This window comes from Zonotrichia leucophrys, chromosome Z, assembly GCF_028769735.1.
Source record: "Zonotrichia leucophrys gambelii isolate GWCS_2022_RI chromosome Z, RI_Zleu_2.0, whole genome shotgun sequence".
In the NCBI taxonomy this organism is placed as follows: domain Eukaryota; kingdom Metazoa; phylum Chordata; class Aves; order Passeriformes; family Passerellidae; genus Zonotrichia; species Zonotrichia leucophrys.
The window spans coordinates 9,736,071-9,749,142 of record NC_088200.1 but is presented as its reverse complement, the minus strand read 5'-3'; positions in this window follow the sequence as shown (position 1 = coordinate 9,749,142).

Sequence of the window (13,072 nt, the reverse complement as noted above, 5' to 3'; positions counted from 1 at the left end):
TTCCCCAGCAGTGCCTCCAGTTCTTCCTGGGTGCTGCTGCAGGCACAGTTCGCGAGTGACACAGAAATGACATGAGGTGGGGGGTAAGGATGACTCCCTGGTAGATCTTCATGGCATATCTGGCAAGCTTCCCCAGAGCAGAGCAGATCAATCACAGATTTCTGTTGCCTCTGTTGCAATGGGTGCAAGTTGAATCACAGGGTGTGCAGCCAGGAGCCTGGCACAGACCCAGGCAGCACACCTGTGTTGGCAGGTCAAGTCTCTCCCACATCTGTTACTTCTGCTTTTTCTGTGACAAGGCAGGAGGGAACCAAGGGAAAAGAGGGTGAGAAGCTGCTGGGCAGAGGAGGTTATGCAACACAGGAGACATTGGCATAACTTCTGCAGTGCTCTGGTTTGCAGAGTCATTAGCAAACAGCCAGTGCCCTGCCTACACACAAAGTCTAGCCAAGCTTCTGGAGAGCAGTGTGGCTAGTGCTGGGCTGTCATGGGCACAAATGTGTGCCAGCAGTTAGGAAAAACTGGAGGAAGAGCTGGGAATACAATAGGCTGCGGAAGAATAAAATGCAGATTTGGTATCTCTACTGTGGTCTTTGCCTGCGTGTCCCCAGCTCATGGCCAAACTCAGCACTGTGGGAAAGCTAAGAATTAATTTCATCTTCTCACTGAAGATGACCTGTCCTATGAAGACAAGCTGTGAGAGTCAGGATTGTTCTGCCTGGAAAAGAGGAGGATCTGGGGAGACTTTATAACATCTTCCAATACCTAAAGGGGTTACAAGGGAGTTGGAGGAAGACATTTTACAAGAGGCTGTATTGATAATACAAGAGGCAGTGTCCTCTAACTGACAGAGGGTGGGTTTAAATCAGACATCAGGAAGAAATCATTTGCTGTGAGGGTGGTTGAGGCACTGAAATAGTTTTCCCAGAGAGGCTGTAGATACGCTGTCTCTGAAAGTGTTGAAGGCTGGACTAGATGGGCAACCTGATGTAGTGGAATGTGTCCCAATCTATGGCAGGGAGTTGGAACAAGATGATTTTTACGGTCCCTTCCAACCCAGGCCTTTCTGTGATTCTACGATCCAATTATTCATTGAAGAGCAGCAGGTGCAGAAGCAGCCCTACCTCATTTCCTACAGCAGCATCTTACCTCGTGGCCCTTGGAAAGTTATGTTTCAGAAAAAAGCAAAGAATAAATCGTGTAAGCCAGGGTGGGAAGACCTTTCATGATACATCATGCTATAGTTCAGCTAGTGTGTGATGAAATGTATTTATACATTTATAGGATTTATGCATTTGCTGTCCCACAGAGAGTGCAAATACCAGGCTTTACTGGGCTGAGTGAGCAGGGCAGTGCTCAGAAGAGGGTCAGGCAGCCTGTGGATCCCTTGAGCGCTGCATTTCATTCCCCATGAAAGTTAAGCCGACTCTGAGAGGAGGGATAGGAACAGAAACACAGGTTCACAGTTCCCCACAGGGGAGCTGGGAAGAGCCAGCACACAGGAAGATGGGAAGAGCAGCAAGAAGGATTTGCAATCCGCAGGAGTGAGACCTGGAAGTGCTTCTCTGAGCCTGAAGGCTTGGGATTAATTTTATTTCATAACCTAGGCCTTAATAGTCATCCCCCTACACTCCTTCTCTATAACTAGTGTTTCATACCATCCCTTATAGAGCTTCCCTAACCTGCTTTTTTGTTTTTGCAGAAGGATTTTGTGCCCCTTTGTTACCTCCCTCTATCCTTTGCATTTGAATGATCCTGGCTGCAGAGCTTTTAGTCAATCACCTCTTGATTGAGATCTACTCCAGATTAGTTTTGTCCTGTCCAAACTGAAACTGTCTCACCTTTGGCCCTTGAGGTATCTGTCCAGCAACTCTCCACCAGGCTGGCTGAAACAGTATTTTCACTCTCCTTCCATTTTTAACCTTTCCTGTTCCCCTTTTTCACAGTTCTGTTTTTTCTCCTCCTCTCCTCAGTCTGGCCGTCATCTCTGATGTATGTTTTAGGAATTTAGGAATGCTTGTAACCCAAGCACTGATATGGCGCTTACACTCTCTTCATGAAGGCAGCCTTCGTGTTGTTTGCTTTCTTCCTGGGCAACTTTATAGAGTATGTTGACATGTTTCCTTCCCCAAATGTGTCTTAAATGCTGATTTGGCCTTCAGCCCAGACAAGGGCTACTCCACACTACCCTTACCTTCACTCCAGCCTGTGTTAAGTCACCATGGAGTCACTCCAGTCTGTGTCATGTCACCATGGAGTGTTGTGACAGCATCTCTTGAGATACAGTGATTTCCTGTCTTGTAGCTGACTTTGTTATCCTTTAGTAAGTTCTCGCATGGTGTGACTTTGCTGTATTTAGGACTGGCTTTTTGACAAGGGCTTTGCATATCAGCTTTCTCCACCTGGTGCACCACAAGAGCACAGAAACCACTGTGAGATTTAGGGGACAAACCTGCGCCAGATTCTGACTGTGAAAGTGGCCAGTGGGCTGTGGTTGGAGCAGATGGAGGAGCAGAGTAAGTATAAAGCCATACTTTCTCCACACCACATTGGTGAAAACCACATGTTATCACCAATCTTTAATCAAGATTAAGCTCTGCTTAATCTTATGCTGACCAAAACATCATTTTGCCTAGTGGTCCTTGCTGGGTTGTTCTTCCATAAGAGAATCTGGTTGCCTTTGATCTATTCTGCATTGTTTTGCATCCCAGAAATCCTAGTTAATTAATTCCTCAGACTTACAGAGTCACTAAGTGGGTAAGATTGGAAAGGACCACATTTGGTCCAACCTTCCTGTTCAAGCAGTGACATCCTAGAGCACTTTGCAGACGATTGAGTCCAGATAGTTCTTGAATATCTCCAGTGAGGGAGACTCCTCAATGCACAGTGAAAATGTACCTTAATTTGCCTCAACCTGCTATGTCATTACTTAATTAATATGCTTTTTTTTCCCTATACTGTAAAACAAAACAAGTCATCATTTCCCTTTCCAGTTTTCAACTTCTTCTTAATTCCACTGTCCCTTCTCAGAGAAGGAACAGAGAAAACCTGTAACTGATCCCTAGGCCACTTTCCCAGCTGGGGATAACTTGTCTGAGCACCTTTGCGCAGTTAGAGCTTCTTCTTGTAAGTTACACTTACCCACACTTTAATTTGTCATTTTATTTTATTATTTAATTTGTCATTTTATACCCCAGCTTTCATTCTGAGATCTTGCTTATTTTCACTACACTGCATTCTTCAGCCTCACCATCAAACTTTTCCCCCTCACTGCTCACACACAGACCATTCATTTATGAATGCATCAAAAATCACAAGCCGTAGCACAGATCCTGGTGGGACACACTGGTGTGTTCCATTTTAAACACTGACCATTTTCCATTCATTATCTTCTGCCTTGCTCTTAACCATGGGAATAAGCATGGCTTGGAGGAGAGCAATTAAGGACACTTGGTGAGGAATCTTTCTGAAAATGTTTTGGGCACCCAGTAACATCCATCTGTACAGCTACATTAATTAAACTGGATTCCTCACTCCTTTAAAGAGTGAGACATTACTTTCTTCTGCTAGAGTGGATTCTTTCTTCCCCTTTAATCCCATTTCTCTGTGTGCCCATGGATGCTATTTCATGGCACTCTGTTGGAATTCCTCCAGAGCTCTTGGATAAATGTCATTTGTATCATTTACTGTTTGTGTTATCAATTTGTTTTTAAACATACCCTGCTAACTGCTTTCACTTGAGTCATCTGTCCCTACACAAGGAGATTGTAGGACGGAAATTTCCCTTCATTCCTTGTTGGTGTGGATTACTCATTTTGCTTTTGGCTGGGCCTCTACCTTCTCTGAATGGTCTTTCACACCTCTGTTATACTATTTATGGCAAGCTTCCAGGGTGAAAATGTTTTATTTTCATTTGTAATGGTTTGGTGGTTTGGGATATGTCAGTTTTATTTATTTTTCAGCTTATCACTCTAACAGACTGTTACGGTTTTCCATTTCATTTGTTGTGGTTACTCTTCTTCAGAAAATTGCTGAAAGTGTTGAAATATCCTCAAAAGCATGAGTTGTCTCTTCCTACAGGTCTCATTTTCTCTTTTACATGCTGATTTAAATTTTCAGAATTTGGAGTTTCCTGGAAACCCATTACAAAATCCTATCAGACACACTTTTGCCACTCCAGATTTCAGTAGTTTCATTCTGAACTCTTTTAGAGCCAGTTTGGAGGAGGCTGGAACATGGAGAACATTTCACAAGGGCACGTAACGATAAGACTAAGGAAAATGGACTTTAGAGGAAAGAGCATACACTTGGACGGGTATTAGAAAGAAATTCTTTACTGTGAGGGTGGTGAGGCACTGGCACAAGTGGCCCAGAGAAGCTGTGGGTGCTCCATCCTTGCAGGTGTTGAAGGCCACCTGGATGGGGCTCTGAGCAACCTGAGATAGTGGAAGGTGTCCCTGCCCATGGCAGGGGATTGGAAATAAATTATCTTACTGCCCCTTCCAACCCAAACCATTCTGTGATGTTACAAAGCATGCAGAGAAGGTGCAGAATTAACGCCCCATGCAGAACCATGGACCTGAGTCCAGCAGCAAAGTTTTGGTAAGTCTTCAGCCCCTCCTGTGCTACATTCACACTTGCATGAGGCTTTGGGCATTTTTTGCTCTCATCACATGCTGGGAATGCTGCATTTTTCCAGCAGAATCTCTGGAGGAAGCACAGAGCATCTGAGGCTCACAGCTGCTCTGGACAGGGCAGGGCAGGCTAAAAGATTTTCAGCGTGTGTTTTGGTCTGTGCATTGAGTTTGCTTACTGTGTCTGGCCTCAGCTCATCACAGATGCTGGCAGCTTACAGCCAGGGAAACCCCCTGCGTACCACAGGTTTTGTTCCCAAAGCTGTGCTTGGCTTCCAGTCAAGCAAAAACATTTGACAAATTAGGATGGTGGAAAATTAGTAAGAAACACCACAGTGTCAGGAGACCTGCAAGAGTTTCAAAGTGTTTCTCCTGCTGCTTTTGTGCTTTGGAGGTGTCTGCCAGCAACTGAGCCCTGCTGTGGCTGGTCTGGCAGGCGTCTGCTGAGCTGCTCAGTCCCTGCCAGAGGCACAGTCTCACCAAACACTGGCTGGAATGACAGCAGCAGCACAGCTGAGAGCCTGCTGAGCTGAGAGTGCCCCAGCCTCACCATGCTGCGTGCACTGTGCTGGGAGGGAGAGCAGGGGACAGTGACAGGTACCCCAGGAGCTCTGCACAGCCCAGGGACAATGAGGTGGCATCCCTGGAGGAACTGAGGCCATGACTTCAGGCAGGTCCCAGCTGGGAACAGGCAGTTATCACCCCATCTTAAGGCTGTAAGAGATAGCTTGTGTCTCTGTATGCTTACGAGTTTGCTGCTGGATGAAGACTGAGGGGGAATGGACTCCAATCCTGATGAGTTAGATAATGGAAAATATTTCCCAGTGCAAGACCGAGAAATGCTTCTGTAGAAACCAGCCTGGATTGTCACTGTTGATCCACAGCACAGTATTCCCAACACAAGCCATTTCCTCAGAGCTGGCTTGGGGTGCCCACTGTGCTCTCTGATGTCAGAGCTGGGGCAGGGGTTGTTATCATGGGTGCTGCTCCAACTCCAAGGCAGCTCTGCACCACACTGTTCACATCAGCCTGGAGCTACCTCTGTGTCTTCACATCCACAGCAAGGTTAATTTACAAACTCTCCTCAAACAAGGGAGAGTTGGAGTTTCGGAGGGGACTTTGTATTCAAGATAGAGCTGGAAAAACATAACCCTGTGCTGTAGCCAACAACATTCAGCAACATTTGCCTTTAGCTTTCACCTGCAGTTGTCTTCTGATTTCATCCAATTTTGGGTGTGTCTGTTCTAGTTCTCAGTATCTAAATGCAGGACCCCTATCACTAGTTCCACTTCTCCTTAACTAAATTTTTCATTCCTCTCTAGCCTGTCTTAGAGAAACAAGAAATGGAGATTCTCTGGAATCATCTGATTTCTTTGAGGAAGCATCTCAGGGCATGGGGAGAGGCATGTTTGCGCTGAGGGCTCCAAGAAGAGGTGCCATTTTTCCTCAGGATCAGTGCAATCAGCTTGCCCAGTGCACGCATGCTCTAACTCTGTGTAGCTCCTGTGCTGTGCTGCAGGCACAGGCCGTTCCTCTGGTTCTGGGGTGAGGGAAACCTGGCTGCTTTTCAGCCAGATGGCTGATGGCTGGGGCAGGGGACAGCGCTGCTAACTCTGCACCAAAGGCTTAATGAATTCCAAAATCATGTGCTCCACGTGACAGCACTAATGCTTCCCTTCAGCGGCTCATTTGGGATTTGGTTAAAAACACATTTGCCTGACAAGTTCCCAGAGCTTGTTACTGCTCTTTTGATCCTGTTATCCCCTCCTGGTCCTGCTGCAGGGGGCAGGGGCCAGGTCTCCATAGGGCCGGGTACTCCGTGGGCCCCATGGCTGTCTCTGGGCATCAGCCTTGCCATGGGCACCAGAGCAAGGAGAGCAACACAAGGAATCACAGGGAGCATGAGACTCCACTCCAGACTCTGCAGTGGGAGTTCCTTGGATTTTTTGCTGGGGCTTGCCATGTCCAGTTTTTCTCTGACAGATTTTTGTCCTCTTTAGAAGATAAAGTTAGAGAAATAGGCTGCTTTGCTGTTTAATAATACATGGCCCAGGTTTCCCTGCAGCATGTACAGATGACTTTGCAGTTGTTCAGGTTTTGTAATAAACACCTGTTGTTTTCTGCCTGCACTGGGCAAACTCAGCGTGATGTGAAGCTTTTCTACTTCCTCTTCTCACATATGTATTAAATATATGTATATATTTTAAATTATCACATTTTTCTGTGGTCTTTCAACAGTTTTGGTGATTAACATCTTTGTTCAATGTTACCTTCTCATTGTTTTTCTTCACACTGGCTTGGTACACTCTGTGCATGGTCAATTTGTACTTGAATGAGTCCTTCCCTGCGCCTCTCAGCCCAAAACTGCCCAGTTGCTCTTCTTTTGCCTCATTTATGTAAACTCTATCCCTTCCTGTGGTACTGCTGCCAAAGGAGATGGTTGATATAGCTGGGCTTGTGTAGGAGAGGAGAATCTACTGTTTGCAGAGCTTTTCTTTGGTAGCTGGTCTTTTGTCTTTAATTTGTAGCATGAGCTTTGACTTGGCAGAGTCCTGTCTATGTCATGCTCACAGGAGGTGAAACGTGGAGCTTTTTGGATGGAAGAATGTCAGTCCAGATCAAATGCAAAGGATCTTCATTGCTCTTGAGTCCTTTAGCAGCAGGAGTGGATATAGTGCTGAGAAGTGCTTCTGCAGGAAGAGGTAGATAAATCGGGGCAGTAAGTCACAGCCCTGTGATTACCCAACTTAATGACACTTAATTTGTTATTGCTAAGTGTTTTGCTGACTCTTTTTCCCCTTTTAAGAAAATGGGATCTTATGTGTCAGACAAATAATATGCTGCAAGACTATGCGGGATGGGGAAATTATCTGCGTCTGATGGAACCAAAACTGTACTCTCTGCATTCCTGTTGTAATTATACCTGTTAGAGAAGAGTCTCTGTGTAACATGAAGGTCTAATTAAACTGCAGCTAGGAAAGAACTTGTCCATTCGTGGTGTATCAAGTTCACAAGAGACCACAGAACTACTTGGCCAGAAGTCTGTGGTGGCCCAGGGGGAGGCTTTCATGCAGTCCTCACATCATGCAAGGCCTCCAGCCAGGTGGACTCTGGGGGTGTGTTGGCTTTGCTGCTAACACTTGGTTCATCCCACCTCATTTTCTGTCTTCTCAGACTGTCCACTTGAGACTTTGGTGGTGCATCAGCCTCTGCAAATTGCCTGGGGCTGCCCGCCGCTTGGGGACAGTGTCCCTTCCTGGTGGCTCTGGTCTGTCCTGGCATCACTGGGGCAGCAGCAGGAATTGGTTCTTGTTTCCTGCTCTGTTCAGAACACCTGCCCTGCTCCTGCTTCCTGGAGGAGGCTGCCTGTTGGCTCCTCTCTCTGCTGGGAGCGCCTGCACGGACCTGTGGTCTGGCTGGTTTGGGCTTCTCCACTTTCCTGGCAGGCCAGGGCAGATGGGCACTGGTGTCACGCAGAGCTAGAGGTTTTCTCATGCTGCCCTGAGCTCTTGCACTCCTGCCTGAGGCAGCAGCAATGGTTGCACTACGTGCTATGGATTAGTACATACATAGTATGTAGAGGTATTATGTTGCAGCACGCTCTGAGCCCAACCCACAGCACGTCCACAGGAGTTCAAAGAATCACAGGATAGATTAAATTGAAAAGAACATAATTAAGGTCATCTCTGCCATGGGCAGGGATGTCTTCCAACCAAGACCATGTTGCCCAAAGCCCCAGCCAGCCTGACCTTGAGCAGTGCCTGGGGTGGGGCAGCCACAGATTCTCTGGGCAACCTGTGCCAGCACCCTTGTTGTTAGAAACTTCTTCCTCATATTTAATCTAAATTGACCCTTTTTCAGTTTTACACCATTGCCCCCTGTCCCATCACAACAGGCCCTGCTAAAAGGTTTGCCCCTCTCAGACCCAGCAGTCCCTGTAGCAGTGACAAATGATCCCAGGAGAGCCTGGTGCCTTCTGTTAGCATCTGAACCAAGGGTTGCCTGGTCTGGAGCACGTTAGCAGCAAAACTGATGCTAAAAAAAGCCATGAGAGGTTATGAAGAGTTTCAGGCAAAAAAGTACTGGGAGAATGTTGTGCAGAAAGCTGCATGCGGTCAGGTCCCCAGCTGCTAGATGAACATCTTGGGAACACTCCTGCTGCATTTTGCTGCCTGCATCACCTTCCTCAGGCATCACACGTGTCAAGAGCAAATGTGAGTGAAGAGGAGGTTCAGGAACAACTGGGTCAGAGACCTGCAAAGGTGAGTTTACTTGGTAGCACTGCTTTGATGAGCTGTTGAGGCTCTAAAAAGATTTGTTAGGGAATCCTCTATTTCTGCAGGAGGCAAAAATTATAGCTGGTCTGTAACACCACAGTAGGCTATGGGTAGATGTCCCCAGACTGAGCTGCTTGGCCCTGAGACACCCCAAAGGCCTCGTGCTGTAGAAGTGCTTCCTGCAGCTCAAGGGCAGGGCTCCTGGATAACACCCCTTACTTAGCCTGGTGCTGCTGGCAGCCAAAGGCGTGGATTAAGGTAGTGAAGGAACCTGGCGCATGTGATACCAAGGTCCTGCCAAGAAACCCAGGGAACAAAATTACTTTGCCACTGCACCTTCATCGTGCTCCCCTCTTGCTCCAGAGCTCAATGCAGAGCTTAAGCCCAGGAAAAACAGGAGAGCAGCATGCAGGGAGAGGCAGAACCAGATTGGGGAAAACAGCAGTTAACTAAGAGATGCTGTGGTGAATTGAGACATCCTTGCCTCCTTTCCACAGTGTCCTGCCAGGAGTCATCAGCACCATCCCCTAGCCCAGCTGTGAGCAAGAGGGACAATAAGGCTCACACATGTCCCTGCTGCCCCTCATCCATGTCCTGCTCCAGCTGCTATCCAAATTCTGGGCTGACCCTCTGCCTTCTTTGAGGTAGGGGCCCTTCAGCAGCTGTGCAAGGGCCTCCCCAGGACCTGGCAGCAGCACATTTCCATAGGCTTTCCCCATACTCTTCACTCAGCTCAGACTGTGCTGCTGATCACGTCCGCCCCAACACCCCGCTGGCAGAGCTATCTGTGGGTTTTATCGCCCAACAATGCGTGCAATGTTATTGTGCTAAAAAGAAAACAAAGCCTAATCCATTTTAAATTAAAACAGTGCCCCAGTGTCATGCATCTGATGCAGACATAGTCTGGCAGCGCAGTCCTGCTGGCTCACAGCCTTCAGGCTGGGGGGGCTGGGTTTCCCAGGCCCCTCTGGTCTCAAGGCCCTGGGCTGGCCTGTCTCCTAAAATCCTCTGTCACTTATAGGTGGAGCACTGCCATGTGCCAGAAGTTAGCAGCAGACAGAAACCAGGGGAGACAGAACTGGGATCTTTCCTTCCTTCCTGTGGAAGGAAAGGTTGATAGAACAAGAGGAAATGGCTTCAAGTTGCACTGGGGAAGTTATAAACTGGATATTGAGAAAAATGTCTTAATTGAAAGGGTGATCAAGCATTAGATGAGACTGCCCAGGTTAGTGGTGGAATTGCTGTCCCCAGAAGTGCAAAAGCTGTAAGTGCAAAAAGCTGTAAATTTTGGCACCTGAGGACATGGGTTAGTGGTGGATCTGTCAGTGTTGGGTTAATGGCTGGACTCAATAGTTCTAGAGATCTTCTCCAGCCTAAATTATTTTATAATTCTATAGTGGTATAAGGCTACAATAGAGGCTTTGCCAGGTCTGGCTTAGGGTTTATGAAATCTCAGATGGATTTAAGAGGGGATGAGGGTACTGGTCCTTTCAGTCCAAGGGACCATTTTTTGGCTGTACTTCTCCTGTTCTAAGAAATTTGTTTCTGTGATGGTGCCTCACATCTGTGTTTGTCACGCAGCAGCATTAGTGTCTGCTCAGGAGGCAAGGCTGGCTCTGAGGGTGCTTCCCAGCCAGGACTCTTTCCCAGCTCTTCTCCATGGTGATTTTGTTTCCAGCTGATGTGTGCATGGATATTGGCCACAGATGTGCACAGCAGACCCCCCAGACGGGGTTGCATGGTTGAAAACAAGGCTTTCTGGCTGTGATAAGCAGGCTCACCTCCACCTTTTCTTCATCCCTGAGTCTGGCAAAGTGATTCAAGTTTCATCCCATTGTGATGAAGAACATGCTGTGCCCCACTGTGAAGAGCTGTTTGGCTTGTTTGATATACAGGTCTTTTATGTTTGCACTATTGTGCAGCAGTCACGGGTGTGAGCTTTGCTTCGTAGCCAAAGCTTGCAGCTTCACGTGGCTGCAAGCCCTGCCAGTGGAAGCTCTGGCTGCACGTCCCTCCTGAGATCCCTGCCTGACTCTTCTCTGCTCCTTGTCACTGTGTGCAGCAGGGCCTGGCCCCTGTGTGCAGCTGTGGAAGATAAAGAGTGACAGCTGCTGAGGAGACTTCAGACCTGTTCGATTGTCATAAGCCAAGTGGCCATGAATAAAACCCCTTCTATCTGTGTGCTGCAACCCCCTGCATGTGACCAGCGCCCATGTGCGAAAGGTGCAGCCCCTGCCCCGTGGCTGTGTGTGTGCAGCTGGCACTGAGGCACAGCAGGCTGCAGCATCCCCGGGGGATGAGCTGTGCTCTTCTGGGCTGTACTGCCCTGGGGGCCTCTCTCTGGCATACGCCAGAGCCTCATGATTTCCATGTGTCTTTCTGGGTCTCCTCTCCTCTGTCACAACCCTGCAAGAGTCATTTGTGAATCTGACTTCCTTTTCCTCAGCCTATTTTGCCAGCTCATCTGTGACAAGGATAATTCTTAAGAACAGTGGTGAAAGAGTGCATTGACGTGCCCTGGCCCTGGGATATCCTGCTACGTGTTAAAGAGACATGTTTTCTGTCTGTGGGCTTCCACACAAGCAGTGTCAGAGATGCTCAGGGCATGTGAACTCCACAGCTGAGCTCCTGAGGATGTCTGACAGCAAAGCAGTTCTCTCCTGCTGCTAAACAACCTGCTGGGATGACTGTCAGGAGTTCTGGTGATACTGGCTCTGTGTAGGGGCAATCTCTAGTCTGGAGATAAATACCGGGGCCCTCTGGCAAAATCCCAGCTGTGCTCAAACTGAGGATTTACTGTGAAGCCTGAGTGACATGATTTTGATCTCTTCAAAATCATGGCACATGAAAGCCATTCATGAGGACAAGGAGCAGGGCAGGCTTAGGAAATACAGGGGTTTTCCTTAGAAATCCAGATGTTAGAAAATAGTATTGCGTACAAAACAGAGTGGTATGAATTCCTACCAGGATACTGTGCCAGAAGGAGCTAATCCTATTCCAGACAAGGATGAATTGCAATGAATCACAGAATAGTTTTGGTTGGAAGGGACCTCAAAGATCATCTTCTTCTAATCCTCCTGCCCTGGGCAAGGACACCTTCCGACCTGGATCTTGGATTAGTATGTGGGAACAGGAAAGGGATTCCTCTTCCATAAGCAGTTTTGGTGAGGCTGTGGCTCATGTAAAGTGTCCTGTTCTGGTGTCCACATCATTGAAATAATTTTGATGGAAAATTGGAGAACTCATAGGAAAAAATTATGCATGCTGAGGCAGGAAAAGGGTCCTCCAGATATTAATTAAAAGGGCTTTTAAAAATTAATTTATCAAGGTGGCTATTGAGGGGTACTTCAAGTGACGTGTGGGAAAACACACAGGGACAGCTCAGAATCCTGGACTGGCCACACAGCAGAATGAGAAGCAGCAGCATGGTGTTAATCAGACTAATGAAAAACAAATACAGAGTGTGTAATTTCAACATCCATTGGAGGAGAGTTCTAAGAAAAATCCTAAATCCCCTGAAGGTTTATGAGTTCTGGCTATGTATTTCCCAGAAGTGAGCACTGGATCATGTGCAAGCTGCCAGGCTGGGTGCCAGGGTGATTGGGTAAGGTGATGCCTGGCAGAATGGTCTGGTGACTCTTTTTGCAGCTCTTAAGTCTCCAACCAGCCACTGGGATCTTCCATCCCAGGTACCTTTTATTTTATTTTATTTCAACTGCTTTAGGTCAATAAGACACTGTAACAATCATTGAAAGTGAATTTTTGAACTGCTCTTCCACGAATTCCCCTTTCTTTGTGTGTTTCTCTTGCAGTCTTATGGCCCCAGCAGAGGCTTTGCTACTCGATTCTTGTTTTTAGAGAAGCTCTTAAGGAAGAAAAAGTCATCGTGCAGTACACCACACAGTGATCCACAATGCCAGTGACCTGTCTGGGTAGTCCTAACCAGCACCAAGTATCTCCTAGGCAGCAAAAATGTGTATGGTTTCTAGGGTATAGAGTTTACAGCGCTGGGGAAATTTCACCAGAAAGCATTTCACAATTTTCTGTAAGTTACAGGCAAGATCCTCAACTCAGCTAATTTCTTATTCATTGAGACACTGTTTCTCTTTCTCTAATGCCAGTTCTCAGCGGGGGAGTAGCTTGGTAGCTTCCTGTGACCAT